Here is a 21,071-nt window from a genome sequence, read left to right on the forward strand (position 1 = left end):
CCCTTGAGTGGGCCTGGCTTATGCTATGTTGAGCAATTTTTTTTTCCTACAAGGGAATAAAAATTAAATTACGACAAAGCATCTTAATTCCCTATTAGTCATCTCAGATGCTAGCTTTTAATCATGCACTCCGTAAGTTTAATCAACATCCCTCTCCTACGAAGACAAATAGCAACCTTCCCAAAGAAGCTGTAAAATACACACGTGTGCCCTATGGTCGGCGACAGCCGACTGAGACTGCAGTCGGGGTGTGTTCTGCCCCTGACGCCCCGAGATAAAAGGGAAAGGCCAAGTCAGAGAGCAAAACGTTGCTGACAGACATGTTTCCAAAATCTTTTCCTTTTACCTTCCTTGAAGCGAGCATGAGCCCTCTGTCAGTCCAGCAACCTGGCTGTCCTGGCTGGTACAGAGGCCCACAATGAGGCTGACCAAGTGCACCCATCCGCCTGCCTCTGTGACCTTCCAACAGACCCTCGCGACATCTCCAAGCAGCAGCCAAACGAACGGCTGCTGGGAGCTCTCCTTTCCTCGCAGCCCCTCCCCACCACGAAAAGATGACTTTGGAGAAAGAACTGGTGGATGATGGGCTGGACGTTCACACAGAAAAAGTGACTCCTGCAAAGGTGGAATTGCTAAGGCCAAAGAAGCACCGAGAAGTTACTGAAGACCAACAGAGAGCGTCCACAGGGGCCTGGAGGGATGCTACCAGCGACCATCAAGGCTTCTATGTCAATAGTAGGGGGAGTTCAGCCCCGAAGGGCAAAATCTTCCTTTTGCCATGTTTTTTTTAGTTGCTTAACCTCACGTGCGGGCCACCTACCTGGTGTGAAGCGCTAAGCACTCGGCCTGAAGGTTAACAGGTAGAGTCTGCCCAGCTGTAACTCAGAACAAGAGGCTGGCAGTCCATTTCTGAAGGGGAAAAACAGTGATCAAAAACCCAAGTATCTTCTCGGACACCCACGGAGGTATTGTGAGGCGAAAGCGATTCAAAGGCACCTGGTTTAGCTTTTGTGGTGCTGGCACGGGTGGGGGCTGTTACCTCATCCTCACAGAGAGCTTTCCACTTGCCCCAGCACTTTCATAGCTACCTGAAAGTTAATTACCTGAGTAAACGAAATGTGAAATGTCTGCCACCACCAGCCAGCTCGTCACCCATCTAAGACCAGAGTCCAGTGTCCTGCACACTTTGGTCCATAGCCCTGCTGTCCCTCGGAGGTATTTGCAGTGTTCCCAGGGATTGTCTTCAGTGTGGAGCTCGGAACCTCCGAGTACCTCTCTCTCCCGGGGTCCTCAAGTTGGATTAGAACATGACAAGGGAGAGAAGTTGGTCTCCTGGGAAGGCCACTGGCTCAGGAGCCAGAAGACCCAGTTCAGTCATGGTTCCATCAGGATGGCTGAGCATCAGCTCCTCTTTGCTCTGTTATGCTCGGCCTCCACGTTGGGATTCTCCTTTCTCTTCAGTATCTCACGGGCGTGGCCTCAGGACAAGAGGTAGAACCTTCTGAAGCAGCTGGAGAATCAGAGCAAAGGGCAACCTTTGTAGGTTAGAGCATAAAAATAAAATTCAAATATAATTACGTAGTAATAACTACTGGTGACGATCATAACCATCTGTCCTTCGAGTGACATTTGTGGTTCCTATCTTTTTAATGCCTGGCACCAACCAATGCTCAAGAAGATGATCCAGGTTTTCCTAATTATTCTTAACTGGCCTTCTGTTTACTTCTGCTATCATTCTAATCACCTGCTTCATTGACGCTTCCAACCTCAGAGGTTTCACACGATTGCAAAATTTGGAAAACTGAAATATATTCAGCAGCTATGATCACTCTTCAATGTACTGGCGCCCACGTGACGAAATCACTCTTCAAACAATTTGCTTCAACAATAGCCACATGTACTGAGACCCAATGTGCAAGTGTGCTGGGCAATAACAATCATTGACTATCAATCTTTGGCCATTTTTTTTAAAGAAATAAAGATAGGGAATCTATACTACCCAAAACCCATCTGTGTTAGTCTGAATGGACTAGAGAAACAAATCTAGGGAGACTGATGTGTATAAGAAAGAGCTTTATAGAAAAGAGCAATTGTCCATTAAACATCCCAGCCCAGTCCAGATCAAGTCCATAAGTCTGATATTAGCCCAAGTGCCCGAGACCAATCTATAAAGTCCTCTTCAGACTCATGAGACACATGCAATGATGCCAAATGCAGGAAAATCACAGGCCATTGAGTGAAAATTCTTGTGGCTCCAGTGGCTGGTGGTAGAAGCATCTCAGCGCTGACAGGGGTCTCCATGTGGCTTCTCCAGCTCTGAGGCTCTGGCTGCCATCAACCTGTCTCCATGTGGCTTATCAACAAGAATGTCTCACAGGGATGGAGCAGAGAGAGTGTCTCCCACCTCCAAGCAGGAATACTGAAGTTCCCAAAATCCTCAGGAGAAGACCAGGCCCACACAGAAGCCTCAGAGGCTATGACCTGATTGACAGGCTAGACTGGAGCCCTTCACTGTTAATCCTCTCACATTGGCAAACGTGTATATAACTACCATATCATCTAAGAAAATAATCAGATGATACATACGCGCAAAGAATGACCCAAAAGAACAAAACATTTCCTTCTGGACTTCCCCACTTCTGTCATTTCTTTTTCCCCCAGTTTGCACTTTCCTCTCCTTTCCCCATGCAGAGCCCTGGTTGACGTCCTGCGCTTCTCTCTGCTCAGGAGGGTGTGCCACAGTGGCGAGCAGCACACTTAGAGTCAAGTTGCATGAAAGCATCTACCAGCTCTGCCTCCTACTGTGGAACTTGGTTAATGTTGGACTTGTGGGCATGGAAAGCACTGGGTTGGAATGTTTCCTTGATGAACACTTCACCTTTATATAAAATTCTCTCTTATATATGAGTTTCTGTGGATTTCTTTCTCCCAAGTATCCAGACTAATACACCAAAATAGTTGGCAGTTGGACTCCATCTTTTGGTGCCCTGGAAGAAAGGCCTGGCAATGCGTCTCCATAAAGAGGACGGCCCACAGCTTGTAGGACAGTTCTCAAGTGCATCACCCTGGGTTTGAATCAACTCCACAGCAGTAGGTATTGACATTTTCTTTTTTTTTTTAAATCATTTTATTAGGGGCTTATACAACTCTTATCACAATCCATACACACATCAATTGTGTAAAGCGCATTTGTACATTCATTGCCCTCATCATTCTCAAAACATTTTCTCTCCACTTAAACCCCCGGCATTAGGTCCTCATTTTTCCCTCCCTCCCCGCTCCCCCCTTCCTCATGAGCCCTTGATAGTTTATAAATTGATATTTTGTCATATCTTGCCCTGTCCGATGTCTCCCTTCACCCACTTTTCTGTCGTCCATCCCCCAGGGAGGAGGTCACATGTAGTTCTTTGTAATCGGTTCCCTCTTTCCTGCCCACTCACCCTCCAACCTCCCTGTTTCGCCACTCACACCACTGGTCCTATAGGGCTCATCCGCCCTGGATTCCCTGTATTTCCAGTTCCTAGCTGTACCAGTGTACATCATCTGATCTAGCCAGACTTGCAAGGTAGAATTCGAGTCATGGTAGTGGGAGCGAGGAGGAAACATTTAGGAACTAGAGGAAAGTTGTGTATTTCATCATTGTTACATCGCACCCTGACTGGCTCCTCTCCTCCCCGAGACCCCTCTGCAAGGGGATCTCCAGTGGCCTACTAATGGGCTTTGGGTCTCCACTCTGCACTCCCCCCATCATTCACTATGGTAAGATTTTTTGTTCTGATGATGCCTTATACCTGATCCCTTTGACACCTCGTGGTTGCATAGGCTGGTATGCTTCTTCCATGTGGGCTTTGTTGCTTCTGAGCTTGATGGCCGCTTGATTACCTTCAAGTCTTTAAGACCCCAGACGCTATACTTTTTGATAGCCGGGCACCATCAACTTTCTTCAGGTATTGATATTTTCAATGATCTTTTTTCCCAGGGTTTCAGGAGCCCATGTTGAGAATTTTTTTCTTTCTGCTACCTCCCCTGTAGCCCTGTCATGTCACTACAATTTCTTTTTAAATTAACTCAAGGTTTGGATTGGGGGGGGGTCCTATATGAAGCTCTTTGTGATCTAAACACCCACCTCAGTCCATCTTGGCAGAAATAAATACTCTCTTATGAGCACACACTGGATCCCTTTACCCTCCTCTGCTCGGACACCGAGGTCCCAGCACATGGCACTTACTAATGTCTGTCTTCATTACTAGCTTGTGATTTCTTTCGAGAGTGAAGTCTGTGTTCTCACAGTCTTTGTGTGCTCGCTGCCTTGGACAGTGACTGGCACATAACAGCTGCCCAAGGAGGAAAAAAATTAGGTTTGTTTAAAGCATATTCAGCACAGAGAAGCAAGTGAAGCAGACAGAGGGAAAGACACACGCCCATGAAGATCACCAAGAACTGAGGAACAGACACAGGATTAGCCAAGTAGAAGCTGTGGAATTGGAGAATGTTTTTGTTGTGTATAATTTTTCCCACAGTTAGAGAAAAAAAACTACAGGACTAACGATGAATACAAGGAAGAAGAAAGTGTTCTAGAATTTAACATGGTGACAATTGTACAACTCTTTTTAAAATGAATTATTGAATTGTATGACATGTGGATGAAGTGCTAATAAAACTGTTTTTCAAAAAAACAAGTGAGGAACAGAAGCTGAAGCGACCCAAGGACCATTCCCCAGAGCTGTCAGAGATGAAATGTCTTCCCTAAAAACTGAGCCCCAAATCTCCCTTCGAGCCTCCTCCCCTCTGAGAAAGTCAACTTGTTGGCTAAGGTCACCCACACGTGGGCTTTCTGTTACCGAAGGATGGAGACGTTAAGACAACCTCAAAGGATGGTTGTCCATAAAACACAGAGTGTGGGTCACACTCGGTGGCACAGAGCAAGGATCCGATGCATGGTCATCGTTGTTGCGGGACTGGTGGTGGTTTGTGCTTAGAGACTCCTCCCCTGTATCTGCGACTTCAGTCTCTCTCAGCTCCAGTCCCTGTGGTGCATTGTTGCCTGTCTCTTTGCCTCATAAAATCCATGTTTCTTAAACCATTGGGAAAGTGGCTGAAGGGACATGGCGTGGCTCTTATGTCTGGAGACACAGGCAATGAAACATAGAGAAGCCACAGCTGCCAAGGAGACTGAGGCGAGTATGAGGCATGGCCCTGGCCCCAGGATGGTACAAATGGTTCATGTTCTACACTGCTGAGAAAGGTTGGGGATTCCAGGCTCCCAGAGGCACCTTGCATGAAAGGAAGGCCTGGCAGCCTGCTTGCAAAGCGCAGCCAGTGAACTAGTGGAGCACAGCTCTATTCTCACATACAGGTGATGCCAGACTCAGAGTCAGGTCGATGGATACTCATAACTGGTAGCAATCAGACCCGAGCTGAATGGCAGCAGTAACTGACACCCCCCCCCTCGCTTCTCAACTTCCACTTCACCCCACCGTGTACTTCCCAGGCCCATTCTCACTTCTGAGGACCAGGCCCAGGCCCCGCCTATCACGCTACCTCACTGGCTTACCCTTACTTGAGACGTGCTTCTAACGCCGTGGTTCTCAACCCTCCCAATGCCACGACCTTCTCAGTTCCTCATGTGGTGGTGACCCCCAACCATGAAATTATTTTTGTTGCTCCTTCATAACTGTAATTTTTGCCCAATCAATAACAGCCTAAGGGCAGACTTACATGCCTCCCGGCTTACCCCAGCTCCTGGCTTACCTTGGCCCAAGCTTTGGAGTTGCACTGAAGAGCATCCACCACCACATGAGACATGTCCTCAAACGTTCATGAGGTTGTAGGATGTTGCAGAACCCAGAAACGTGAGGAAATATATGGAAGGGGGTGGGGAATGGAGCTGAACAGCATGGGGAAGAGTTGGACATCATCCATCCCCAGTTCCTTGGTACTGGTCTGATGTTCATTCTTCTATAAGTGATTATTACCACACTACTCAATTACTTATCTAACTGAACATGTTTTCACTTTCAGTTTTCAATAAAGATAGAAAGAACATTCTTAAAGCACATTTGATAGCACTTCCCTTTTAATATTTCTATTTTTAAACTATTCACAAATATTCCTTTTTTAATTTATTCCCTCAACAAATATTTAAGGATCAAATATATTCCTTGCGCTCTTCTAAGAGCTGGGGAGAGAGAAATGAGCCCATAAGTAAAATTCCCTGCCCTAATTTGAGATAGATACAGTCCATTTGGAGTCCTGGTGGTGCTGCTGAGTGCTAACCACAAGGCCAGTGGTTCAAATCCACCAATCACTTCAAGGGAGACTTTTGAGGCTGGTTGCTCCTTAAAGATTTACAGCCTAGGAAAAAACTACAAGAAATAAGATCAGCATGAGTCAGAACTGACTGATGCCAGTGGGTTTGTTGATTTGTTTTGTTTCAGTCCATTGGGATTTTTTGCTTATTTGATTAAGTACCCAATTAAATTTCGTATTTAACTTCCTGTTGTTTGGGGTGAAAGTTTACAGAGTAGACCTTTGATTTGCGTTCAGCCATTCATATGCATTTTGTTTCATCTCATTCATTGCAAACCCTCTGTCCATGTGCCAGCACCTGCCCCACTTCCTCCTTGTGCTTCCTGCTTTCATTCCTCCTTCCTGATCCTTCTGAACTTGTCCTGAGGTAAACGCTGCCCTTTTGCTCTCCAGTGGTCGATGCTTCTAACATCTGGTTGCCCACTCGTGTTCCTGTTCCCCTGTAGAACTTTCCACGGTGTGGCTGAAATTTGAGCTGTGGGATCGAATTCCTTTCTGATTAAGGGTCACAGTCTTATTCCACCAGTCTTTGTGGAATAAAGTCAAGCCGGACACGTGACTTTTGTCCGCTGCACAGACCAACAAAACAAACTTTATTCCAACTCAGCGACCCAAGAGGACAGGGGAGAAACTGGTCCTGTGAGCTCCTGAGACTGTAACTCTTTAGAGGGCAGAAAATCTTGTCTTTCTCCCCCGGGGAGCATCAGGTGGTTTCGAACTGCCGGCCTTGAGGCAAAGAGCCTAGCACGTACCCCGTGATACTGCCAGGGCTCCTCCGCTGCACAGATGTCCCTGGAAGCCCAGTGAAGTTAGAGTTTTACAAGAACACCCTGCCACTGAGAGGAACACTTTCGTTCAAAGTCCTTTCAAATGGAACTTGGTCATGTATTTGTCTGCCTAAATTACTTCATGCCTTCTGCCTGGAGGCTACTACCTGCAAGGCCTTTCCCTTAAGAAGAAAACGATTTTCTGACTCTATTGGCGGTGATGGCTCACTCATCTTGCGCAGTCAGACCGCCCCTCCTTTCAGCTACTGCAGAGCCCGGCAGAACTCAGCGCTCTCTTCCAGCTTTTTCTTCAAAACTCCAGCCACAGGTCGAGCATAACTTGCTTGACTACCAACCCCCTTTAAATGAAAGCCCCTGAAGACAAGGCCTGGGCTCTGGGATTGAGGCACTTTGCATCCTCCCGGCAAGCACACCATCGTGGGGCCCTGGTACCGACCCAGGACCCTCTTGCTAAATGAAAGAACAGGTGGATGGCCCAGTCCAGCAGATCTGTCAACCCCTCAAAGCAAACCTCGTTATCAAGTGACATCGATGCAGAACTCGTCCTAAAGCAACAATCATACAGACTTACAATCACCCTTCAAAAATCCCGCGGAGTCTCCCATAGAGTTTTATTTTCATGCTTTTGTGTGAAAATCAAAAACAAAAATAACCCAGCTTGATATAGGAGGCTATACATTTATCATACATAAATAGCAGCTAGCACAGGACAGAATGCGTGTGAAAATGGAGTTGTCCTATATATTAAAGAGCCGGACAACCGATCACAGATGGCTTGATGGCTTGATTTGTGAAAAGTAACTATGATTCCACTGTGCCCATGCAGGACTTTTTTAAACAACTGAATTATGCATTGAGCTTCCCGGTCAGAAGTTAGAACCCACCAAGTGCTCCTTGGGAGAAAGATGAGGCTCTTGACTCCCATAAAGATTGTCAGCCTTGGAAACCCGAAGGGGCACTTCTGCACTGCCCTCTCGGGCCACTGGGAGTTGGAATGATGGACGTGGTGCCCGTGGCTTGGGGTGGTCAACGATGACGTCACTTCAGAATGTCGGTAGAAAAATTCCACTACCTTTTCATTCCCTTTTCTCGCAGACCCTGTTGGAGCCCCTTCACACATAGAAGAAGGAACGCGAACCCCTTTAAAGAGTACAATTCAGTGACATTAACTACATTCACGTGTGGTGTGCATCCCCCCACCACCCCCCACCACCTTGTGGCATCTTGACCTTACTTGGACAACATTTAACCACAGTGTTTTGTAAACATCAGCCTACATGTCTGTCAGCCCCATTGACTTGGGAAAAGGACCACATGTTCCCTTGGCCCTCAAGAGCTTAGCCCTATGTCTACAAGAGCTCAGAAATGGTCGCCAAGACACCCTGAGCCCTCGCTGGGCGTCCTGCACTGTGTGGGGTGTTCTACGTACATTTTCTCATGTTGTACTTGAGCAACCCTAGGGGGACCAGGGTCCTTATTTGACAGGCAGCTCCATGGACTTACTTCCAACTGGCGGCCCACGGAGTCTGTGGCAGAGCCGGAACGCACGCACAGCTGCCCCTGGCTCATGACCGTTCTTCAAGTCTGCCTTTGTTAGTGTAAGAATTTGATTTAATGATGATTTAATGAGCATTTACTAATTCAAAATGATTTCACAGAGAGGCTGGGAGTGGGGGCATGGCTCAGGAAATTGATAATAAAGATGATGGATTTGACTAAATTATTAAAGACCAAACAGACGTGAGACTAACAGCAGCAAATATAATTCTGCATGAAGAGTCAACAGACCCTATTGCCCACTTTCTTTTGGTACCCAGCCACGAGTTGCAGCAGAAGCATTGTGGGTAAAGGAACAAGCGCCGATAAAGCATCTGTCCAAATGGATATAATACTCTAGTCTACAGTATATCTGGAGTGGACGGGTCTGTGTATTTTGAGTATGTCCCACCATACTAGAAAACAAATAGTAGTTAAAATCAACCAAAACAGAGAGACAAGCATCCGGATAGCTTGTGAAAGGCAGTGGAGGACCATCCAGGAACTGAAGTCAGAACCCTGGGACCCACTCTGCCTCTAACATCACCGACTCCATGACCTTGACCACATCCCTGAAGCTGGGGTTACCCATCTGTAAACGTGGGATAAATTAAAAGGTGCAGCATGGTTTGTCGACAGCCAGACGCTTCCTTTCTCGCGTGCATTTCAAATGGTCCTATCAGGAGGCCATGGTCCACGGCGGCTCACAGTGGAAGGCAGCCCAGCTCACCTGCATGAAATGTATGCAGGGGTAATTGAGTTTCCTCCAGACGAGACGTTGGCCAGGTGGCGGGCACAATTGCAAGAGGGTGAAATGCAAGGCCTACTGCATTGTGTGAGCAAGCGAAAGCGAGGGTCCTTTGAAACCAGCCTTCGTATCTGGCATGTGCATTTTCCCCATTAATTAAATAGATGTGCTATATAGAATATATATGGGATATTTTTCTCTCTGTGTGTGTGTGTGTGTGTGTATCATACCTCCCGGGTGCTGGTATAAGCAACGTTTATAGCTTCTTGTATTTCATACTTTGTGCTTGGATGAATTGGCCGAACATAGAGAATGTTCAAAAAATGACTTCTCGGTCCACTTGAAAGGTGCCAGAGGCTCATACTTAGCCCGAGTGACGACGAGAATACAGAAACTTGCTAAGAGCACTGGGTTAAGGAGCAACTGGGGGAGAGAAGGGATGCCTCAATCCCTGTGTCCGACTAAGGCTGTGAGTCCTTTGGGGGGTGTCTCTTTGTGTCTGCCCCTCCCCCACCTGCACCCTCTGCCTGCGGCTTCCAGACTCCTTCTCAGCGTGACAGGAAATCAGAAAAGAGCCTTTGGAAACCACATTGATCAGTGTTGCTTGGAGTTAGTCGTTGTGACAACACTGAAGAGCAAACAAGAAGGTGAAAATTCTGAACATCTGAGGATTGGGAGACTCAGAGAATGGGCTCCCTGTGCTACGCTGGGCGCCCTTAGCCCAGATCTGCTTTGCAAAATGATAACGGGTTCATCAGGGTCAATCCCAGGGCCTCGCACATCAGCAAAATGTGCTAGATGTTCGTTGGCTCAACACCACCTCTTTCAGACAGCCTATAATCAGTCCCTCAAACTGGCAGGTATTTGAAAATGCATTGGCAGTCACAAACATTTGTGATTCCAAAGCTCGGCTGAGCGGATTGATTGAATGTGAAAACTCTGTAGTTAGCTCCTGATTGATAAGTGCACTCGGCCTCCGGTCCGTGATCCTATTGATCATTCACGCTCTGGACCGCCCCCAGCCAGCGTGGTCCGTGCCCAGCTCATCGGAGAAATAGCCCACCAGCTAAACCAGTGCAGAAAAGCATAAGAACCAACGGGTCTTCTTTGGGCAAACTGATAGGCGTGCTACTTTCTACACCCAAACTGGGCAACACCACCATGAAACGGATGCCAGCAGCAGGGCCTCCCAGAAGTCTCAGTGGGGGTACACTCCTATTCCACTGCTGATCCACTGTAGCTTTAAGTAAGATCACTTTTCCACCTTCCTTCTTTACCTGAACCAACCAGAGGGAGGTCCATGTTGCCTATTTCATGTTCGCTGACACGTTACCCAGAGCAAAGTTCCCGGGGAGGAGGAGGCAGATCGTCTAGAAAACACATGTGAATGACCTCTGCGAGGTAGATGAAGACATCCTTATTTTTGTTAAAGAGTCAGAGATTCCAGAACATTCCATGCAATGTGAAGATGTGAAGGCTAGACTATGCTGAGCAAGGGAAGGCTTGCTATCAGAACCGAGAATTTGTGGGAAAGCCTGGGGAAGGTTTCCAGAGGAAGTGATCGCTAAGGTGAGGTTGACAAAAAAAATGGACTTCCTGTCCATCTGTTTCTGGCTTCATGCTTCCTCTCACTACCACTACCACCAGCCTTTTATGTTTTTGGGGCAGAAAAGAGCTGGCAGGAGTCAGGGACACCAAGAGGCAGATTGTCCTAGAGAAGTGGGGTCCCCAGAGGTATCCATCGACTCTAGAATCATCCTATTCCCTCCTTTCCTAAGACTGGAGTCACTGAAGCTCACAGTCTTACTTCTAACCCAGGACCGTCAACTACGCGCGGGTTGGGAGAAGCCATTTTACTTGACAAGAGTCACTGTGACCTCATTGAAAATGCAGACCGATAAGGTTCAGTTCCCTTTATGGCCACCGTGTGGTTACCTACACCTGGTTCACCCAATGGGCCCCCTTGTGGCTCCTCTCCCTACAGTCCCACATCCCTCGTGTGAGGCTGCAGATGTGTGGTTCTATTTTAGATGGTATCCTGAAGAAGCAAGGGGACCCGCAGGCTTCACACCGAGTGGGTTAGTACCAGGACTTTGGTTGCTTCTGCCCGCTGTTCTCCGAATTTGGGTCAGAGTCTTGTGTCTACATAAGAATTCACGTCATGAGAGTCATGTCTACATAAGGATGGCCTGGGATCTTCTTAACATGATGATACTGATTCAAGATATCTGGGGTGGAGATGCAAATCCTCAGCAGGGAGTCAAAAAACAAAGGCCCACTGCCATGAAGTCCCTTCTGACCCCAGGGGACAACGTAGAACTGCCCCTTTGGGTTCTTGAGGCTATAAATCTTTCCAGGAGCAGACAAGACAGCCTCATCTTTCACCCGCGGAGCAGACCGGTAGAGTCAAACTGCTGATCTTGTGGTTAGCAGCTGAACTGATAACCCACTATAACCCTAGGACTCCAGGCGTATGGAGTGGGGGTGGCTCTCTCTTACTAACGTAAAAGGGGAGTAGACGGAGGAATCGAGGCCATGATATGAACTGCTGAAGGTCACATAGCCAGCAAGAGGCAACCAAATGGGAATCCACATGTCTCTTACTTTGGTCTAATGGCAGAATACCTGATCATTAGCCAAAGTAGAGAGTACTATCATTAGGGAGGTGTTTGAAATGTTCACCTTCATACTTTCTCAAACAACATCATCTAAAGATTGTGTGAACACATTTCCAGGGATGTATTTATTCTGGTGGTTGTTGATGGCATTGTGTTGGTTCTGACTCATAGTGACCTGTGGACAACAGAACCGCACTGCCCAGTCCCGCGTCATCCTCACGATTGTTATGTTTTACGCATTGTTGTAGCCACTGTGTCAATCCATCTTTTCAAGGGACTTCTTTTTCTCTGTCCCTCGATGTGACCAAGCATGATGTCCTCCTTCAGGGACTGGTCCCTCCTGTCAATGTGTCCAAAGTACGCGAGACAAAGTCTCACCATCCTTGCCTCTAAGGAACATTCTAGCAGTACTTTTCCCAAAACCAATTTATTGGTTCTTTTGGCAGTCCGCATACAGTTTCCACATGAGCACAATGAAGTGTTCTGGAATTCTCGTTCTTCTCCAGGCTATCTATAATTTATTAAGATCCACACAATCAAATGCCTTGGCATAGTCAGTGAAACACAAGTAAACATCGTTCTGGTATTCTCTGCTTTGAATCAAGATCCATCTGATATCAGAAATGATATCCCTTGTTCCAAGCCCTCTTCTGAATCCAGACTGAACCTCTGGCAGTTCCTGGCAGTTGATACTGCTGCATCTGTTATTGGATGATCTTCAGCAAATTTTATTGCATGTAATTCTAATTTATTGTCCTATCATTTAAGCATTCTATTGGGTCACTTTCTTTGGGATAGGTACAACTATAGATCTCTTCCAGTCAGTTGGCCAAGTAGCTGTCTTCTAAATTTCCTGGCATAGTTGAGTGAGTGTTTCCAGTGCTTCACCAGTAAACATTTGAATTTCTATTCCATCAACTCCTGGAGCCGTGTTTTTGGCTAATGCTGTCAATGCAGCTTGAACTTCTTCCTTCAATACCATTGCCTCTTATTCATGTGCTACATCTTAAAATGGTTGAATATCGACTGGTTCTTTTTAATACAGTGATTCTGTGTGTTCTTTCCATCTTTTTTTAAAATCATTTTATTTGGGGCTCTTATAACAATCCATACATCAATTGTATCAAGCATATTTGTACTTATTTTGCCATCATCATTTTCTTTTCTTTTTTAGCATTTAAACAATTTATTTCCATATTATTTGGCAATCAAGATTTTAAACATTAAATGTGTTCTTTTACTTTTGTTTTTTGTTTTTTTCAATCATTTTATTGGGGGCTCTTACAGCTCCTCTAACAATCCATACACATCCATTGTGTCAAGCACTTTTGTACATATGTTGCCATCATCATTTCTAAACATTTACTTTCTATTTGAGCTCTTGGTATCAGCTCCTCTTGTTTCCCTCCTTGTCCCCCTTCCCACCCTCATGACCCCTTGATAAATTATAAATTATTATTGATTTCATATCTTACACCAACCGCTGTCTCCTTTCACCCATGTTTCTGTAATTCATCCCGTGGGTGGGGGGAGGGGAAGCTGGGGGGATATTAAACATCGATCATTGCAATTGGGTCCCCTTCCTCCCCTCCTCCCCCCACCTTCCCACTACCCTCCTGGTACTGCTACTCCCATTTCTGTTCCTGAGGGGTTTATCTGCCCTGGATTCCATGTGTCGCGAGTTCATATCTGTACCAGTGTACATGCTACGGTATAGCCAGAACTGAAAGGCAGGACTGGGGTCATGATTCTGGAGGGTGAGGAAGCCTCAAGGAAGCAGAAGAATGTTGTGTTTCGTCGGACCTATACTGCACCCTGGTTGACTCATCCCTTCCTTGTGACCCTTCTGTGAGGAGATGTCCTATTGTCTACAGATGGGTTTTGGGTCTCTGTTCCCATTTCCCTCATTCTCAACAATGTTTTCTTTGTTTTGTTTATTTTGGGTCGTCTGGTGCCTGTTACCTGATTCCGTCAACACCTTATGATCTCACAGACTGGTGTACTTTTTCCATGTGGGCTTGCTGCTTCTCTCCTAGATGGCCACTTGTTTAACTTCAAGCCTTTAAGACTCCAGATGCTATATCTTTTGATAGAAGCTGGGCACCATCAGCTTTCTTCACCACATTTGCTTATGCGCCCTTTTGTCTTCAGCGATCATGTCGGGAGGGTGAGCGTCACAGAATGCCAGGTTGTTAGAACAGAGTGTTCTTGCATTGAGGGAGGGCTTGAACAGAGACCCAAAGTCTGTCCACTTACTCAATGTATTGCCATATAAATATATGTATGTAAGCCAATACCTCCATTTTTATGAATTAATACGTTTATATAACTGTACACCTATGTTTATACCTCTATCCATAGCTTTGCTTCCTAGATTTTTCCTCTGTTTCCTTTTACCTTCCTCCTGCCCCACCATCATGCTCGCTCTTCTTCTGCCTCATAGTACGTCCTCTAATCTAGATTGCTGTTGCTCCAACACCACCGGGATCTGTATGTCCTCCTCGTTGTTGCTTTTAATTCCCTAGTTGTTCCCCTGTCTATGGCATTGTTCGCTCACTGCTCCTCCCCACCCAACCCCACTCCCACCCCCCGTCCTCCCCGCACCCCCCCTGGTCCATCGGTCCCATTGCTTTCTCCTCGGGCTTGCTTCCCATGCCGATTTTATTATTTTTTTAGACATTTTATTAGGAGCCATGTCTATTTTATATTGCTAGACAAAACAAAAGATTGAATAAGAAAAGAAAAAAGAAAAAAACTAGCAAAAAAACCCTAGAAAATGAAAAAGCATACATAATTCCAGATCTATCTGATGACCTTTAGAACTATCTCCCCACCGATCCTGGGGGGTTCTGGGAACTGCCCCTCCTAGCCTGAAGTCTATTTTTGCCCATCTTCTTTTGATGCTTCTTGTATCTTTCAATATTTTGCTCATGAAATTCTTCCCTAATGCAACTGGAAGGTTGAATTATTTTTTCAGTTTTTTCCATTTAAGATCTGCTGAAATGTGTTCTTCCTTTTTGGTTTTCTAACTGTAAGTCTTTGCATATTTTATTATAATATTTGACTTTGTCTTCTCCACCTGCCCTTTGAAATTTTCTGTTATCTCCAAATAATAATCATTGATTAGTAATTTAATAATAAATGCAATTTAATATTTTTCCAAATATTTGGAGGTTGGATATGAGTTTTTCACCCTCCTCCCAAAATATAGAAAGAAAGAAAAGTTTAATACTTGCTTAATGTTCACCGAGAATTCCACCCCTCCTGCTCGGCATATCACGGACACTCAATCCCTGTGTGCTGAATGAATACCGCATATACGGTACTCGTGTATAAGCCGAGATTTGTTTTGTTTTTTATTATTATCATTTTCTTGGGGACTCTTACATCTCTTGTTACAAGCTATGCATTGATTGCATCGGGCATGTTTGTACACATGTTGCCTTCATTCATTTGCAGACATTTACTTTCTATTGAGCCCTTGGTATCAGCTCATTTTTCCCCCTTCCCTCCCCACCCACCCCCCATATGCCCTTGGTAGATTATAAATTATTATTTTCATATCTTACACCAACTGCTGTCTCCCTTCCCCCATGTGTCCTGTTGTTTTTTCCCCCTGGAGAGGAGTGTATGTTTAGGTGATGATTATTGTGATCAATTCCCCCTTTATCCCTACCTTTATGGTATTGCTATTCCCACTCCTGTTCCTGGATTCCGTGTGTTGTGAGCACCCATCTCTTTTCTATACCTGTGTACATGTCTCTGTCTAGTCTGAATTGAGAGGCAGCACTGGGGTCCTGATAGTGGGAGGGGAAGAAGCCTCAAGGAACCAGAGGCTCATGTGTTCCACTGGTGCTTTACTGCACCCTGGTTGACTCATCCCTTCCCTGTGACCCCTCTGTGGTGGAATTGTTCCATTGTTTACAGATTGGCTTTGGGTCACTGCTCCGCCTCGCCCCACCTCTCATTCTCCACAATATGTTTTTGTCTGTTTGTTTGTTATGTGTCTTCTGATGCCTATTACCCGATCCCAATGACACCTCGTGATCCCACCAACAGTGTGCTTCTTCCATGGGGGCTGTTGCTTCTCTGCTGAATGGCCACTTGTTTAACTTCAAGCCTTTAAGACCCCAGATGCTATATCCTTTAATAGCCATACACCATCCTCATTCTTCACCATATTTGTTTATGCGCCCGTTTTGTCTCAGCGATTGTGTCCGGAGAGCATCTCAGAATGCCTATTTGTTAGAACAAAGTGTTCTTGAATTGAGGGAGGGTGGGAATAGAGGCTCAAAGTCTGTCCACTACCACAGTGTATTGCCAAATAAATATATGTACATAGGCCAATACCTCTATTTTTGTGGATTACTGTATTTATGTATGTACACACCTATGCTCTTATCTATATCCACTGCTTTGCTTCCTAGGTCCTTCCTCTGTTTCCTTTTACCTTCCTCCTGCCCCACTGTCACTTTCCCCCATTTCCTCCTCTTAGCTAGTTTGCTGTTGCTCTGACACCCGCAGGATCTCTATCTCCTTATGGTGGTTGACTCGAATACCCTAGTTATTCCCCTGTCTACGGCACTGCCTGCTCCCTGCACCCTCTGCCCTTACCCCCGAAGTTCCCCAGGGCCGTTGGTCCTGCTGTGTCTCCTCTGGCTTGCTACCCGTGCCTATGACATAGACCAAACAAAAGATTTAAAGAAGAAAAGGAGAGAAGAGATAAAAGGAGAAAGAAAGAAAGAGAAGATTAAATTAAAAATAAATTTTTGGGGAGGGTGGAGGGAAGGAGAGGGAGAAAGGGGGAACAGAGGACAAGGTCTACATGTGGCCTCCTCCCTGGGGGACACACAGAGGAGAAGTGGGTGAAGGAGACATGGGATGGGGTAAGATATGATAAAATAATAATAAATTATAAATTATCGGGGGGAGGGGGGAGCGAGGAGGGAGGGGGGAAAATGAGCTGATACCAGGGGCTCAAATGGAAAGTGGGTGTCATAAGAATGATGAAGTCAATATATGTACTAAAGTGCTGGACACAGATGACGTATGTACAGATTGTAATGAGTTGTATGAGCCCCTAATAAAATGATTATTTATAAAAAAATAATAACTTTTTTTAAAAGGAGAAAAATATACATAATTCCAGGTCTGTTCACTGACCTTCATGACTATCTCCCCAATGGCTATGGAGGAGCTTCCCCTCCCAGCCTGAAGTCCATTTTTGGGCTTTACAGGGACATCATAGCTTTGCTTTGCTTCAGTTTAAGCCGAGTTTTCAGCACACTTTTAATACAGTTTTTGTGGTAAAAATACATGCCTCTGCTGATAGTTGGGTTGGCTTATACTCAAGTATATATGGTATATCCATTAAACATGGCCCCTTAGTTGCAAGACTAATATAGATATTTTTTACTGAAGTTTGGTGTGTTAGTTCGGGTAGACTAGAGAAACAAATGCATAGACACTCATATGTGTATAAGAGAGAGTTTTATATAAAGGGTAATTGTACACTAAGAAAGCATCCCTACGCAGTCCAGTCCAAGCCCATAAGTCTGATATTAGCCCATATGTCAAACACCAATCTATAAAGTCCTCTTCAGACTCATGAATCACATGCAATGATGCTGAATGCAGGACAATCACAGGCCAGAGGATAGGAAGTCTTTGGATCCAGTGGCATTGTCAGCATCTCTGCAGTCAATACAGAACTTGTTATATGAGCAAAATGTTATCTTGATTACTGGAAATTTAAACATAGACTAATGAATAAGTTGATTTTTATTTTTGCCTGTGAGCAATATTTGGTCTTTATGAACTAAACCAGTTTCCATCACACCAACTCAGAGAGGCCTCCTGGGTGTGAGAAAAGCACTGTGCTCTCTGGGGTCTCTTGTTTCTTCGTTTGTTTGTCGGCATTAACAAACAAACATGGACTGCCTCACAGTCCAGGAGGCCAGACTATAGGGCACCAGCCCTGGCAGAAGTTTTTTTCTCTCTGTTGGCTCTCGGAGAAGGTCCTTTCAGCATCTGTGGGCCCAGGCCTCCTTGGAAATTTCCAGGGGTTTTGGGCATCAATCTTTTGTTAGGTCTAGAAAGTTCTTAGTGCAGGGGTCCCAGGTCCAAAGGATTTACTCTGTGCCCAACTTTCCTTTCTTGGTGGGAATGCGGTCCCTTTGATTGCTGCTGCCTTGGCTAATCTTTTATATATCTAAAGAGATTGACTCAAGAGACAAGCGAATCCTCTAGATTGTGTCCTGCCTCGTTAGCACCACTACCGCTAATCCCGCCTCATTAACATCGGAGAGGCTAGGGTGTATATAACACATAGAGTAATTATAGTTGATCACCAAAGGGAGGATAATTACATAATGCTGAGAATCCTGGTCTAGCCAAGTTGACACATAAATGGGGAAGATGTAATTCAAGCTATAACATCGATAGGGCTTTTCAGGGCTAAAGTGTTAAAAGTAGATCCCCGTGTTTTCCTTCCAGCGTGACTCTGTGGGCACTCAAACCTAAAGGCTTTGGGTTAGCAGTGTATTTGCCATTTGTCCCACCCAGGGGCTCCAATTTGTTTTTAGTTCTGATCTACATGAAAACTTACTGCACACACGGTGTGCTTGCTTACGTGTGTGTGTAAACACACATAGCTCTTACATTCATAACAGAGACATGAAAATGCAAAGCATTCTTTTTCATTCCTGAGATCACTGAAGTATTATATCCTTGTGCAGCTGCTACGATGAAACACACATGCCCTAAAACGTGTGCTGCTTCTCAGTGGGGGAAAGCTCTAGAAACAGCGTGAAAAGTCACACAAGCTGATGAAGAGTGTGTTAGTCCCAGTGTACTGGAGAAAAATGCCATAGACACTCATATGGATATAAGAAAGAGCTTTAGATACAAGAGGAGCTGAATATTGAGAAAACCTCCCAGCCCAGTCCAGATCAAGTTCATAAGTCTGCTATTAGCCCGTATGTCTGATACCAATCTATAAAGTCTTCTTCAGGCTCACGGAACACATGCAATGACACTGAGTGCAGTATGATCACAGGACAGTGGGTGCAAAGTCTTGTAGATCCAGTAATGGTAGAAACATTTCAGCACTGCCAGGGGTCTCCACGTGGTTCCTCCAGTTCCCAGGGCATGGGGTCTATCAATGTAATGCCATGTGTCTTGTCAGTAGAGCATCTCTTAGAGAGTGAGCAGACAGTATGTGTCCTGCCTCCAACGAGGAAATGTAGAAGTTCCCAGAATCCTCCGGAGAAGGCCAGGCCCACACAGAGGCCTCACTGGCTATGGCTTGATTTACAGACTAGACACTACCCCTTCACTCTTAATCCTCTCTAGTCCCAAATTGACACCAGATTATGGAACTATCACCAAGAAGAAGCTGCCTGGACCTTGGAAAACATACTGCAACTGGGCTAGTATCTGCAGGCATGAGGTCATTCATAAAACGATCGTCCTGTGCTGATGCATCCTAAGCTCAGACGAGGAGACTGTGCTGTGTGTTTGTCCCTTCCCAGACAAATGATCAACTCTCCTGGGTCTTCTGGCATTTGGGATGGAAAGTACAGAAGAAACGGCTGCTCCTCAAGCCAGGGCTCCCTAGCCGCCTTGTCTGGTGACGAACACAGCCGTCAGTGCCGCCTAAAGAAAGACGGGTTGGAGTGTGAACGATACCTCTTTAGAGGTTAGAGGAGAAAACGCAGCAGAGAGCCCCTAAACTTGAATCAGACCAAGTTTGGGTACGTGAGGTTTGCTTTTCTTCCATTGGCAGCTAAACCCCTTTCTTGTATTTGGGAGCCTTATGAAATGCGTCCCTGTAATGTTTTCCATTAGAAGCGTTCTTGCATGTGATGCAACAAGGGAGAAAAACAACCCTTAGAGTTGGAGCTAAGGTACCCCTGGGACGAGCGCGCTGAATAGTATCCGCTTGGAGGTTAGCAGAGTGAGCCGCAGTTCCTGCCATGCCCTGCTCTCAGTGGGCTGTGCTCCTCTCACCAGTACAAACAGCCGCCCCATCTGCAAGCCCACTGTTCTCCCATGCAAGGCCACGTGCAGCAAGTTAACATACCTATAAGATCCGCATTTGGCAATTTCCTATTGAGCAACTGAAGTCTTCGAAGTTCTGTGTGATTACTTGCTGGAGTTTATAAACAGAATTGATTTTCTCGAGCCCCATTAAAGGCGGCTGTGTGAGAGAGAAGACAAAGAGGTCCCAACAAGCCAAAGAGCTTTCATGTGGCACGTTGAAAACATAAAGGGCAGTCCTGTCACCTGCCAGCCGGTCCCCCTGGGTCCCCCTGAGGGGCAAGTGAATGTTTTTATTCCTGGCTGACAGGGAAGAAGCAGCCGCAGAGAAGTTAAGAGGCTTGCTGAACTGATGGTGGAGGTGGGCTTAAGAATGCTAGTCTCTGCATTCCGCATTGAGTCCACCAGGCAAGCTATCTCCTTCTGAGACAATCATTCAGCTCCACAAAGGGCCAATGAGGAAGCTGTATGTGCCTCTAGGTCTCCCTAGCCCATGCAAGCTCCAGCTACCTTGGCAGAAGTTTCCGTGTAACCTTTTTTTGTTTTCTTTTCCTTCTCGGTATCACCTTTTTGTTTTCTTTTCACAGAACCTAGGAAGAATCCTTATTAAACTTCTTGATGACTATCAACCCCTCAGGAGGTCTGCCTCACTCTATTTCCTGTGCTCAGGAGCCCTGGTGGTGTATGGGTTAGGCAGGTAACTGCAAGGTCAGCCCTTCCTACCCACCAGCCGATCCTCAGGAAGAAGAAGAAACTGTCTGCTCTTGTCAAGATTTCCCGTCCCAGGAACCCAGCACAGGAGCTGCAACGGAGACAATGACAATGGGGGGATTTGGTTTGGTATTGCAATGACTACGCAGTCAGCTGCAAATCAAAATGTCAATGGTAAATGATGAAAGAAAGAGAGAGAGAGAGAGAGAGAGAGAGAGAGAGAGAGAGAGAAAGAGAGAGAGAGAGAGAGAAGAGAAAATTACAAGAAAAAACAAACAAATGAAAAATGTCATTAGTTCTAACCCACCCCAGCCCCTCCAC

The 21,071-nt window shown here is 45.8% G+C and overlaps 1 pseudogene; it reads left to right on the plus strand.

Moving 5' to 3' along the window:
• Nucleotides 1-554: 554 nt before the first annotated feature.
• The window catches only part of LOC115871634, a 66,839-nt pseudogene continuing 46,322 nt past the window's right edge, over nucleotides 555-21,071 (plus strand).

Source organism: Echinops telfairi, unplaced genomic scaffold (assembly GCF_000313985.2).
Source record: "Echinops telfairi isolate 266 unplaced genomic scaffold, ASM31398v2 ScPeMD7_7400;HRSCAF=8409, whole genome shotgun sequence".
Taxonomy (NCBI): Eukaryota; Metazoa; Chordata; class Mammalia; order Afrosoricida; family Tenrecidae; genus Echinops; species Echinops telfairi.